Source organism: Capra hircus (genome assembly GCF_001704415.2).
Source record: "Capra hircus breed San Clemente chromosome X unlocalized genomic scaffold, ASM170441v1, whole genome shotgun sequence".
Taxonomy (NCBI): domain Eukaryota; kingdom Metazoa; phylum Chordata; class Mammalia; order Artiodactyla; family Bovidae; genus Capra; species Capra hircus.
The window spans coordinates 38,298,805-38,311,427 of NW_017189517.1; positions in this window are offsets into that span (position 1 = coordinate 38,298,805).

The window sequence follows — 12,623 nt, forward strand, 5'->3', positions numbered from 1 at the left end:
ACCCAGTTCTTATTCCCTCCAACTTGGCCTTTCATGGTTTTCTGTGCTCTCATCATGTCGCTTCTCAGCCTTTATCTTTCCAGTTTGAAAAATTCTCTTTATCCAGTTTATTTTACTTGGTAGCTCTCCATTTCATTGATCAATCCACAATCAACGTGGCAATGCATTTTTAGCTTTTATTATGTGCCCAACAGAGCCTCAGGCGCTGTTGGGGAAATAATAGAAGGAACAGACATCGCCTCAGCCTATAGAAAGCCTGAGATTTTGTTGGAGTTTACTTGGAGATTGACAAATCTAGAGAAACGTCATACATTTCATACAATCAAATGCAGAGATGGCAAGCCTCCTAGATTAGTGATCTCATATGTTAGTGTGCTTTAGAATCACCTGAGATCTTTGTTAAACACACAAATCCCTGAACTTCAGAGAGTCTGATTCTTTAGGGTATGGGTGATACTCAGTAATCTGCACTTTATCAAGATGCCTAGGCTATTCTGCTGCTGGGAGTGCCTAAGCTATAGTTTGGAAGCAGTGGGATAAAAGTATCTGTGAAAAATGGGGAGACATGTAAAGGCTGGGGGTGACCAGGAAAGGTTTGACTGGAGCCTGGAAGGGTGGGCTGAATTTGGAGAATTCGTGGTGGGAGGAGGTTCAGAAAAGGGGTACCAGAGGTGGGGATGAGAATGTAATATGTTGCAGAGACTGGCTAGTTATTCACCATTTCTATTTCTTCCTAGACACATGGACTACATTTCCTGGCCTTCACACAGTGATTCATGACCATTTAACTGAGTTCTGGCCAGTGGAATGTGGATTTACGTTGTGTGTCATTTTTAGTCCTGGCCCATAAAACCCGCCCATGTGATCTTATACTGTTTCCCTTCTATCCACTGGCTTGATGTTGATACCTTGGGTAACCTTGGAATCAACAAGGTGGAACTGGTACAGATTCCACCAATGTGGGTGCCAAAATAACTCTGAATACCCTTTACCCATAAGGAACATCTGTTTTGGACTTTGCTTGAGTAAGATTTCTATTGTGTTAAGCTCCTGAGATTTCAGGGATTGTCTGTTAGAGCTTTTACTGTCATGTTAACATTGAGGGGACCAGGCTAACTGAGGCAGATAATTTCTGGTAGTGATCATCATTATTCTTCTCAGGAATGTTTTTCAGACTACCCAGAATTAATGCGTGGACACTAGATGTATATGCAGTCATCTAGGTAAATTGTCTCAAGAATCATATAGAAACTTTCAAAATACCTTGTATATATTTCTATGTGACATTTAATTATCTGGGCTCTTAGCTGGACATTCCTTTATCCCTAAATCCCTTGGCCAAACATGAATGGATTTGAAAACAAACATTTCACTGAAATAGGGGGGTTCAATTTCTTTGGACCCTTTAAAGCCTTCTCAGATAAGGCAAAGGTAGCTGAAAGCATATTAGCACGCATTGGGAAGGACTTAATCCATATCACGCCCACATCCTGCCTTTCCCCTGCTCCACGCCTGCCTAACCACTCCTAGGAAGTACTTTGGTTGGCTGCAGTTAAACTCAAGCACCTCCTCAAGCACTTGGTGAAAAACAGCTTGGTATAATGATACTTCTGCTCCTACTCCATAGGAGTGACCTGAAAAGATATTAGCAGTTGACTTAGAAACTTGTGAGGGTGTTGCAATTTGAATTCCCATAGTTAATTGGTTGCTTAATTGTTCCTAGTAATGGGTGACTTATGTAGGTTTTTCACAGAATTTATCGCTTATATTTATTAATCATTTTTTAAAGTAGAAAACACTGACGTTCTTTCAGTGGGACAGGTGAAATTTAGCCCTGTGAATTTCAGAGTTCGTCTTGCCTGGTACCTTCTCACACTGCCCTATTTTTTTTTTTTCAGGGATGGATACAGCAGAATCCTAACATGCAATGGACTTGTGATATGGACCAATCTTGTTAATGGATGCTGATGGAGGTATGATCTGTCCTATCCCCAAATTTTCCCCTGACCAGAAGGATCTCTACCTGGCCTGACAAAGTGTCTGATATTTTCACTATTGAAATAGGTCTGGGGGCCACAACATTATCTCCAAAGAGTATCCAAGTAAAATGTAATGAATTACTATGGCTAAGGACTTCCTTGGTGGTGCTAGTGGTACAGAAACTGCCTGCCAATGCAGGCAACATAAGAGATGCGGGTTTGATCCCTGGGTTGGGAAGATCCCCTGGAGGAGGGCATGGCAACCCACTCCAGTATTCTTGCCTGGAGAATCCCAGGGACAGAGGAGCCTGGTGGGCTACAGTCCATGGGGTCGCAAAGCATTGGACACGACTGAAGGGATTTAACATGCATGTGCAAGAGCTAGAGTAACCCATTACCCACCAACAAAAATTAGCTTATCAATATTGCATAAAAATAGGACATAAATAGAATGGTATTCAGGATGGGAAAAGCTGAATAAATGGAGCACTCTCTGCTTTACTGAATGGAAAACTCCTCAGAATCTCCGGGGCCAAGGGAGAGCCCTGGCAACTTGCAGAAGGTGCACCTTGCACTCCATCTTGAGGAGCTTCAGAGAGGGTGTATTCTCCAGAGAGCCAGAAATGGTGGACAGCTAAGGCAAGGGATGCAATTTGAAATGGGTCATATGGAAATGGAGAATAGAGAAGGAAGGAGACGTTTAAAATGGGGAGCAAGAACAAGGATTTGAAAAATGAGATGTCAACATATCAAGCCCCATCTCTGGAAAGAATCACTGGAGAGAATAACAGAATACCAGAAAGAATAAAGGCATACTTGCTACTCCTTGCCCTCGCATCAGGCAACTCCTACCCTCACTGCCTTACCCAGTCTTGTTAGACCCACATATCATGCAAATATTTAATATTATCATTTGTTAGCTTCTTGATATCTGTCTTGAGCCTTTGCTGTAGCCATTTTGCCATCAGCTGCTGCTGCTAAGTCACTTCAGTCGTGTCCGACTCTGCGACCCCATAGACAGCAGCCCACCAGGCTCCGCCATCCCTGGGATTCTCCAGGCAACAACACTGGAGTGGGTTGCCATTTCCTTCTCCAACGCATGAAAGTGAAAAGTGAAAGTGAAGACGCTCAGTTGTGTCCAACTCTAAGTGACCCCATGGACTGCAGCCTACCAGGCTCCTCCGTCCATGGGATTTTCCAGGCAAGAGTACTGGAGTGGGGTGCCATTGCCACCAGCTAGGTGACCACTAAAACTCATACCATTAGCCTCACAGGCCAGGACATGGCACTGCCTAGATAAGCCATTCAGATACAGTCAGTATATCCTTTCAGTGAATATCTAAGACTACAGGCACTATCACATGCAGTCAGAGATAAAAGTGCATTCCTCACTAATGTCTGTCAGTCACTATGAAATTTATGCTGACATTTCTTTTCTTGTTAGAATTCCTTTTAGCTTATGGTTACCATTGTCAGGGAATACTGGCAACTCGATAAGGTTCCCTGAGCCTGGCCAATGAACTTGGGTAATATTTCCATTTTTGTTTTCAAGGCTAATTTTTAGTATTATTGCTGCTGTTTCTATCTTCTATCCATGCATCCATCCATTTTTAAAAATATAAGAATAGAATATCACTACAAGAAGAGGATGCCACTATAATGCTACTCACTGATGGATAGTAGCCATGATTTATAAGCACATTTTCCTAGGTCCGAGAGAAGCAGAGAGGTGCCCAAAAGGTTCATCTGTTTTCTAGACACTGAAGCCAACTTACGTAACCAGGAGCCCTTTTGTCTTCACCTCAAGATCTACTTTTTCCTTCTATTATAGTTTTGAGTACTTTATTGACTCTTTGCCTTTGGCTTCACTCAAGCAATGTAATCTTGCACCTGGATTAGCACAAGAAATATACCCAGAGTTTATTCTCCATAATTTTTGCCAGGGTAAAGAAACGTTCTTGCCTGTCAGGGGAATATAAGCAATATGCTCCTGTGTGAATACTTATTACTTGCCTGTCAGAAAAAGGTTACAGAAATTTCCCTTTGGGGAGGATGTCATGAAGATATTTTTTCCTTCTGCCTAGTAAATTTCTTGCAGATGTACCTCTCTGGGTACCACAGCTGCAATTCCCTCTGGAAGTTCATCTGGCATAAATGCACCATGGAGACAAATTCCCATCATGGTAAAATGTTGCTAGTATTTTCCTTCTGAGAGGCATACAGAATGTTTTCCTACTGTGTAAGTGTACTTGAAGCAGGTTGAAGCTTTGGGATTTGATTTGGAGAGTCCTGTTCTTTCAGTTCTTGGGCTATCTTCATAACATTCGGGTTGAGAACAGGATCAACATTCCCGTCGGACTCTGAGTCTGTAATGGGAAGTTTTGCCTGGATTCGTTATGTTTTGGGCAACAGGATTTGACCTGTGTCTCTGATGGCTCAAATGGTAAAGAATCTGCCTGCAGTGCGAGAGACCCAGGTTTGATCCCTGGGTCGGGAAGATCCTCTGGGGAAGGGAATGACAACCCACTCCAGTCTGGTGGGCTACAGTCCATGGTCTCACAAAAAGTCACACACGACTGACTAGCATCAACACACACACATCTAAAGTGGAGTGATATTACCTTACCTGTGAGTACTCAAAGTCTTATATCTCTGGCAGACACAGCATCCAAGTAAATGTGTTGGTGCTCAGGGCATGGGGAGAGATTTTGCATCTGGTAGCTAGGTTGGCACCTGCCCTTCATTGCTGATAGCTGTTCCATGAATTGCTGCCCCAGTGACCATCACCCCAAAGGCCTTCCCCAGTTCAGTATTCACTAGAGAGTTATTGCTAGGTCACCAGCATTGCTTCTTTATTGTGTTTTGCTATGCTGTGCACAGCTGACGTCATTGTAAGCTGCCAGGAGGCTTTCATATAGATTTATTGATATGGACAGAACAACCAGTGGAGTGTTCACCAGTGAACAAAGATGCATGACTATAGTTACACTCTGGTGAGCTAAGTTGACCTGAACCAAGGACCAGAAATGATCTTTCCCCCCCACAAAGGGCAGCATAAGACATATATTTTATTTAGTCTATTTGAACTTGATTTTACAGAAGTGCTGCTAATGCATTTTTTCCTTGCCAATTAGTTCAATACTTAACTGATCATGATGTCAGATGATGCAGTTTAGCTAGAAGTAGCAGAAGCAGCTATTTCAATCTGGTGTGAAGTAATCATAAATAGAATGCCTTGTTTTCCATAAAATGTCATGCCAGGACTTTGAGTAACAGTAATGCTGGGGCCATCAGATAAATTATGGGACTGTGAAGTTTGCTAAGACCATACTAGTAGTTAGCATAACTGAAAAGTCAGGAAGCCAAGAAGATTATGCAGAGATAAAGAAAGATACAGACGTGGGAATTCAGAGCAGGCAGTGGAGTCATGTGTTTGAGCGGAGTAAATGGGAGAAATCCATACAAAAAATCATTCTTTCAGGCACCTAGCTTGAACCAGATACTCTTATGTACTTTCTCTCACAGAAAAAATACAGTTATGTCTTCAGCTAGTAGCAAAGAGGGAAATGATATCTGGCTGAGCAAAAGAGACACAGTTATGTCTTCAGCTAGTAGCAAAGAGGGAAATGATATCTGGCTGAGCAAAAGAGACACAGGAATAACTAGCTGGTAGGTGGGAGACAGTACAGTGTGATTAGGCACTCTAGCAAGAGTCTCAAAATGACTATGGTCAAGGTTATGACTGAGAAAATATACCAAGAAGTAGTCAAATTGCCAGCACACAATAGGATCTCAACACATTTTTTTAAGCCCTGCAAAAGAGATTATGCCTAAAAACCAAAGGATAAAAATTTCCAAGTGTATGCAAATTGATCTTTCTAGTCACACAGCAATATTTTTTATAAAACCATATTTTTCAACATATAATAATTTAAAATGAGGGTAAGTTAATAACTAAGGATAACCTCAAAACAGCTTATTTTGGAAATACGAATGTACGCTAATTATTGCCAGCTAGCAACATGTCTACTACAATGACTAATATGCTTTCTGACTTCATAAGAAAGAAAAAAGAATTTCGGTTAAATCTATACCAATTATTCATATTTTGAATTTCTGTGTAATCCTGGCACATTATTAACTGGCCCAAATAAGTGAAGAACAGCAATGTCACAATCCTTATACTGTCAATTGTATCTATCATTCAGGAATATTAGCACATTGATGATTCTGTTCAAATTGTGGTGGAATGGAGAGTTACTTTATATCTCTTTTGAAGCCCTGCCATCCTTTTTCCTTAGATTGTGTGCTTAATAGAGACAACCTGGGGCTAGAGAGAAGCAACTCATTTAGAATCAGAAAACTTGAGACCAAGGCCTAGTTCTACCACTTACTAGATGAGCTAACTTTCTGTGCCTCCGATCCCTCACCTACATAGAATCTGCCTTGACAGAACTGAATCCATAGTGGAAATATTAGGGCCTCAGATCCCGCAATAATAATAATAGCTAGCATTATTGTGCTCTTAGTGTGTTCCAGGCATTGATGTAAGCAAGTAGGTATTACTCATGTAACGCTCACCACAATGCAGAGTGGAGGTACAGTTATTTCCTTCGGTTTATAAAGAGAAAACTAAACTGATGCACAGAGAGGTGAAATCATTTTCTCAGGGTCACACAGCTAGTAAATGACAGTGCTATGATTTATGATTGCAGCATCTTGGGAGTTCAGCTCTGGTATCAAAGCTCTCCACCTCTATAATATACTGCCTCATTGATACTGTCAGAGAGGAAAATGAAAATAGTTTTTTAGGCTAGGATTTTGGACTCCTATTTCGTGTTGCCCATATGGAAACATGCCTGGGTTTAGAAGTTCTTCAACCAGTTTAGAAGCCATAATCTGTTCCACCACTGACTTGCTGTGTGATCTTTGTTCACATGACCTCCCAAGCCCTCATTTCCACGTTGAAAACTGACTAATACTCACCTATTTAAATTGTTGTGAGAAGATGTGAAGTAAATTTTCTTTGAAAATAGGGTCTAAAATGCTAGGCAGCAGTAGAGGTAAAAAATAGGAAAGGCTCCAAGTCAAAGGAAAATGAAGATTAATACAAGTTCAGGATCAGGCAAGGAGGAAGAGAGCTGACCTCTGCATATACCAGGGGGATCTAACAAGCTAGCAAGTGGACTGGCAGGTCAGGGTCAGAGAACAAAGAAGAAGGGCACGTTTGAGAGTGAGCTGGCTCTTGTTGACCTTATGGCTTGCCTTTTCTTGCTTGACAGAATAACATTGGAATGGGGGTCGAAATCAGTGCATCATGCATGAGTCTGAAAGAGTACAATACTAAGCACCCTCAGAACTAGAGACATAAGAGCTCCCATTTTCAGCTAGAACACTCTGATGAAATCCACTCTTCAGGAAAATTAACCAGAATTTTCCTACTGAGAAAATAGTCATTCATGGCATTTGGCCATTGTGGAAAAGGAATAAAGTTTCCAGGACTCAGAGGAGCATCATGGGGTTAGAGGCGTGAAGTACATTAAAAGTATTTTGTCCTAGAGGAAATCGCATTAGTGTATCCAAACAGTGTTTTTGAAAGATAAAAAGCTCAGTATTCATTACACGGGAAAATGTTCTTTGATTCACAGGGCTTTCAGTATCCATTTGTTGTTTAGTCAGTAAGTCGTGTCAGACTCTTTTGCAACCCTGTGGATTGCAGCCCACCAGGCCCCTCTGTCCATGGGATTCTGCAGGCAAGAATACTGGAGAGGGTTGCCATTTCCTTCTCCAGGGGATCTTCCCGACCCAGGGATCAAACTCATGTCTCCTGCATTGTAGGCAGACTCTTCACTACTCCGTCACCTTAGTATCCACTAAGTTCCTTAGTATCCACTACTGTTCATCATAGTTTTATTACAAGAACAAAATGACAATGATGATAATGTTTATGACTCACTTTGTGCTTGTGATATTACAAAGGATATGCTAGATCTTTATGTGTCTTCTTTCTCACTCTCCTTGCAATCTTACGAGGTAAGACTATTTTATCCCTATTTTATAGATGAGAAAACTGACCTTCAGCGATTAGTGACTTGCTACTTGTCATGTAACTACTCACAGGCCTGCTTAAAGGCTTCCCAGCTATTATCTCCTCACAGTCTTTACCACTTAATCATCTGAAATGATTTTTGTTACATGTTTGCTTCCTTGTTCGTTGTCTTTCTGCCACGCTAGTATGGAGATGTCATGAGGGCAGAGATTTTGTTCATTTCATCAGTATCTCAGCTTTAGAATAGCCCAAGGTACATAGTAGGTGTCTGTTGTTCCTAGTTGTTCAGTGAATGGCAGGGTGGCAGAGGTGGAGCTTAATCCCTTATCTAAGCCCCTCCAAAGCCCCAGATCTTTTGAAGACTCCATATTGCTGCTTTCTTTCTATACTTATTTTTTCTTTTTAAAAAGACTAAGAATTGAAAATTACAGCTCTCTGTTTTACCTGTGCTCACTCTCTCCTCAGTAATGACAGGAAAAACAAATAATCAGCTGAGCCTCTTTTTTTTTTTTTGCTTAATTTAACCCCTGAAGCCAAACCAAACCAAAACCCTCTCCCTAAGAAAAATGCCATGGAGAACGAAATGGGGATATCATAAATTAAAAGGAAAATTACTGACTACAATCTGCAGCATGGTAAATTTGAACCTTTGGGGGCATTTTATGTTACTATTATTATTACTTGTGTCACGCTGGGGAAGGGGTTTATTTTTCATTCTTATCAGCAGGTGGCAGCACTTTTCTTAGGCTGAAGGTGAGCTCAACAGGGAGGCTAAGAAGCCTGGTCCAGAAGCTGATAGATAAAGAGATTTTTCAAAAACCAAAGTTCTTAAGTTTACTTCTCCTGGAGCGTGGTTAACTTCTAATTGAAATATAGATTGAAAAACATCATCTGAACATAATGTCAGAGCAGAGAATTTCTAACAGTTACATCCATCAACTCCAGTAACTGTTTTGAGGAGTCTGACATGACTTACACAATTCCATCTTCATCATATACAGCAGAAAAGTGATAAAAAGGGCATTCTCAGTCTGCTTCTGTCGTCTTCATCCTCTACCTCAACTTTTACAAACTTGCTTACCTGGTTTGCCTCATGGGGGTAACTCAGTTGGAACTGTCTCCCCCATGGGGATTTTCCCCTTTTTTTGAAGAATGTTCACATAGTGCAGTGGCAGGCATGTTTAGGTCAAAGCAGACTGGGGTTGGATTTGACTCCCCTTAGGGTTGTGTACTTTGGCATTCTTCTGCAATAAAGCTTTCATATGACTGGCTCCATGAGAGAAGGTCAAGAATTGCTCATTTACTTGTCTGTCTCTTTACTGGTTTGAAAGCGCTTGGAGAAAATGGATCATGTTTTGGTTCTTTTTCTTAACCCCAGTACCCAACACAGGACTCGAAATGTAACAGAATCTCAGTAAAAGTTTTTCCTTGGATGTTTGTTTGTATTGTTCTGAAGCTGCCATGGTAATGGGAACTTTGTTGGACTTTATATATTCTGGTTACATGTTTTTTTTTTTAATCAGTGATATTTTCCGAACATGGCTAAAGAAAATGCCTGAATGTACAATCCTATATACAAACCTGTGGAAATGTAAATTTTTATTGGGGTGATTTTGTTCTCTCTCTCTTTTTTTTTTTTTTTTTACCTCTGGGGGCTTCCCCAGTAGCTCAGTGGTAAAGAACCCACCCACCAATGCAGGAGACATAAGAGACCTGGGTTTGGTCTGTGGGTTGGGCAGATCCCCTGGAGAAGGAAATGGCAACCTTCTCCAGTATTTGTACCTGGAGAATCGCATGGACAGAGGAGCCTGGTCCTAGTGGGCTACAGTCCATAGGGTCACAAACAGTTGTACATGACTGAAGTGACTCAGCAGGCACGCACATTGATTTCTGAGAGGCTTGAAGGACAGACACATCATTCTCAACCATCAGTATCTATTGAGATAAACTTTATACTAGACTCTGGTGATGCAATATAGAGATACAGTCTCTGCCTTTTAAGAGGTGGGATGTAAAATGTGGTCATGCAGTCATGAGGAACAGTATAACTTATCACATATTCCAAGCACTTGATGAACAAGGATAATCAGGAAAAACTCAGGTAGTAAAGATTATAGTGAAGATGTCCTACTAAAGTCTATAAGCAATCTGGCTATTTGAAACACCTTGGGTAACGGAAAATTTTCACTTTTATTGGAATCCTTGTTGTTGTAAAATGTAGCCATGCTGTGCTAGTAGAATGTTAACCAAGATCTCCTAAATATCTTCAATGCATAAATTAGCCCCAAAGAGACAAAAAAATCTAATGGTTTATTTTTTTAAAAGGAATTCTTTGCTGAATCAGTTATTTTTTCATGTGCTAATAATAGGTGAAAGGACATACCAGGAATAGCTTCATAAAATGACTGTGATTTTAGTTTTCATAAATAATTTTAGCCTAAGCTGGCTAAAAAGTAGTGAAAAGCTCCAAGATCAAAACCATGGTTTGCTGAAAAGCAATTGCTTGTGATTATTTGTACAAACAACATACAGAAGAATCATGGTTCTGAAAGGAAATGGAACTATATTTTAAAGATAGTCATTCCTATTTTTTTCTTTAAAATTTCTCACATGTAGTATGGAAATTTGCAAACAGAGGGTATAAAGAAAGAGTAATGCCATTTAGTAATTAAAAAATATAAACTGGAATAAAGGCCATCAAAATGATGATAAAACTAGATAAGCTTCATCAACTTTAAATGATTCATTTTCTTTGAAGGGAAAAACTTTTTAGTGATTTTTCCACAATGTATTAAATAACATTTGGGGTGATTAATGCCCAATACATTTGCTGTTGTAAGGAATTTGCTTTATGCCCCATCCTTCCTCCCCAACTTTCCCACCATTCTTATCCCAGGATCTTATATGTATTGATTTCTCTATCAGTGCTTTCTTCTGAATAGCTAACTCACTCTTCAGTCCTACAAGATTAACTGCATCTCCAACTGCTATGGCCAATTTCTGAAGTTTATGGTCCATTTCATAAAGTCTTGTAAATCAGCCTTTACTTCCTTTTAATTATGTCTCCCTGTAGAATGCTTGTGCCAGCATTGCTTCAGATTTATATGTGAGGCCAAGAACCAGACAACCTGATCATGGGATAATTGTTTTAAATCCTATTAAGGTCTTTTCTGTATTAAAATGACTGAGGTTAGGAACAGCAAGTTTGACAATCAACTGTGTTTCTTTTCAGTTAAGGCCTGGCACAAGACTGATTTATTCTTCGAAAACTTCTCTGTTCAACTTACCTCTCCAAACACACCCACAGCCCTCCCTACATCCATACCCCCTATCCCTTAATATCATTCTACATTGATTTGTATTTCTTGGCATTTAAGTAGTATTCTAACTTTAATTATATGTTTTATATACTTATATTCTGTACTATAGCACAGTGATTAATAGCTTCAGATGTGAAGTGATATTGCCAGGGTTTGAAACTAGCTCTGCCTTATAATAGTAGTGTGATTTGGAGCAATTTACTTAACTTCTTCATGTCTCAGCTTCCTCATCTCCAAAATGGAGATGATAATAATAGCAATTCCATTATAGGATTGTGACAATTAAAAATTTTAAGATGGTACAGCGTTTAGCACCTATTGGCCAATAGTGTTATATGAATGCAGGCTGTTTTGTTACTATGTTTTTGGATATTTCTCATTTCTGAATTATTTTTATGGCTCATTAAGGGGAAGAAGTATGGTCTAAATCTTTACATACCCCTGTGCTGGATGGCATCACCCACTCGATGGACGTGAGTTTGAGTGAACTCTGGGAGTTGATGATGGACAGGGAGGCCTGGTGTGCTGCACTTCACAGGGTTGCAAAGAGTCGGACATGACTGAGCGACTGAACTGAACTGAACTGTGATAATTTTATGTGTGAACTTGACTAGCTCAGGGGATATCTAGTTATCTAGTTAAATTTTACTTTTGTCTATGTCTGTGAAAATATTTCTGGATGAGATTAACATTTGAATTGGTGGACTGTTTAAAATAGATTTTCTTCCCCAATGAGGGTGGGCATGATCCAATCCATTGAGGGCCTGAATAGAACAAAAAAGCAGAGAAAGAAGGAATTCACCTTCTTTTTCCCTGCCTAATGTCTGGAGCTGGGACATCTCATTTTCTCCTGTCCTTGAACTAGGATTTAAATCTTTGGCTTCCCTTGGTTCTTAGACCTTCAGACTTAGACTGAATTAAACCAGTAGTTTTCCTGGGTTTCCAGCTTGCGGACAGCAAATTGTGAGACTTCTTGACCTCCATAATTGCATGAGCCAATTCTTCAAAATAAAACTTTTTAAAATATCCCTTTGGTTCTGTTTCTCTGAACTCTGAGTAATACACTCCCTCTGTGCCCACAGTGCCATGCATACAGTAAGCCTGTAGTATTCCCTGAAATAATGAACAAATGAATAGATCATTGTAGTGATTCCAGGTGTATGTATATAATCCTAATGTAACTGATACATTCAGAAAAATAGTTGTAATCAAGAAAATATTCAAGCAAGTGTCCATATCAAAGCAGGAATTGATCAGACCCCACCTGGGTTCATA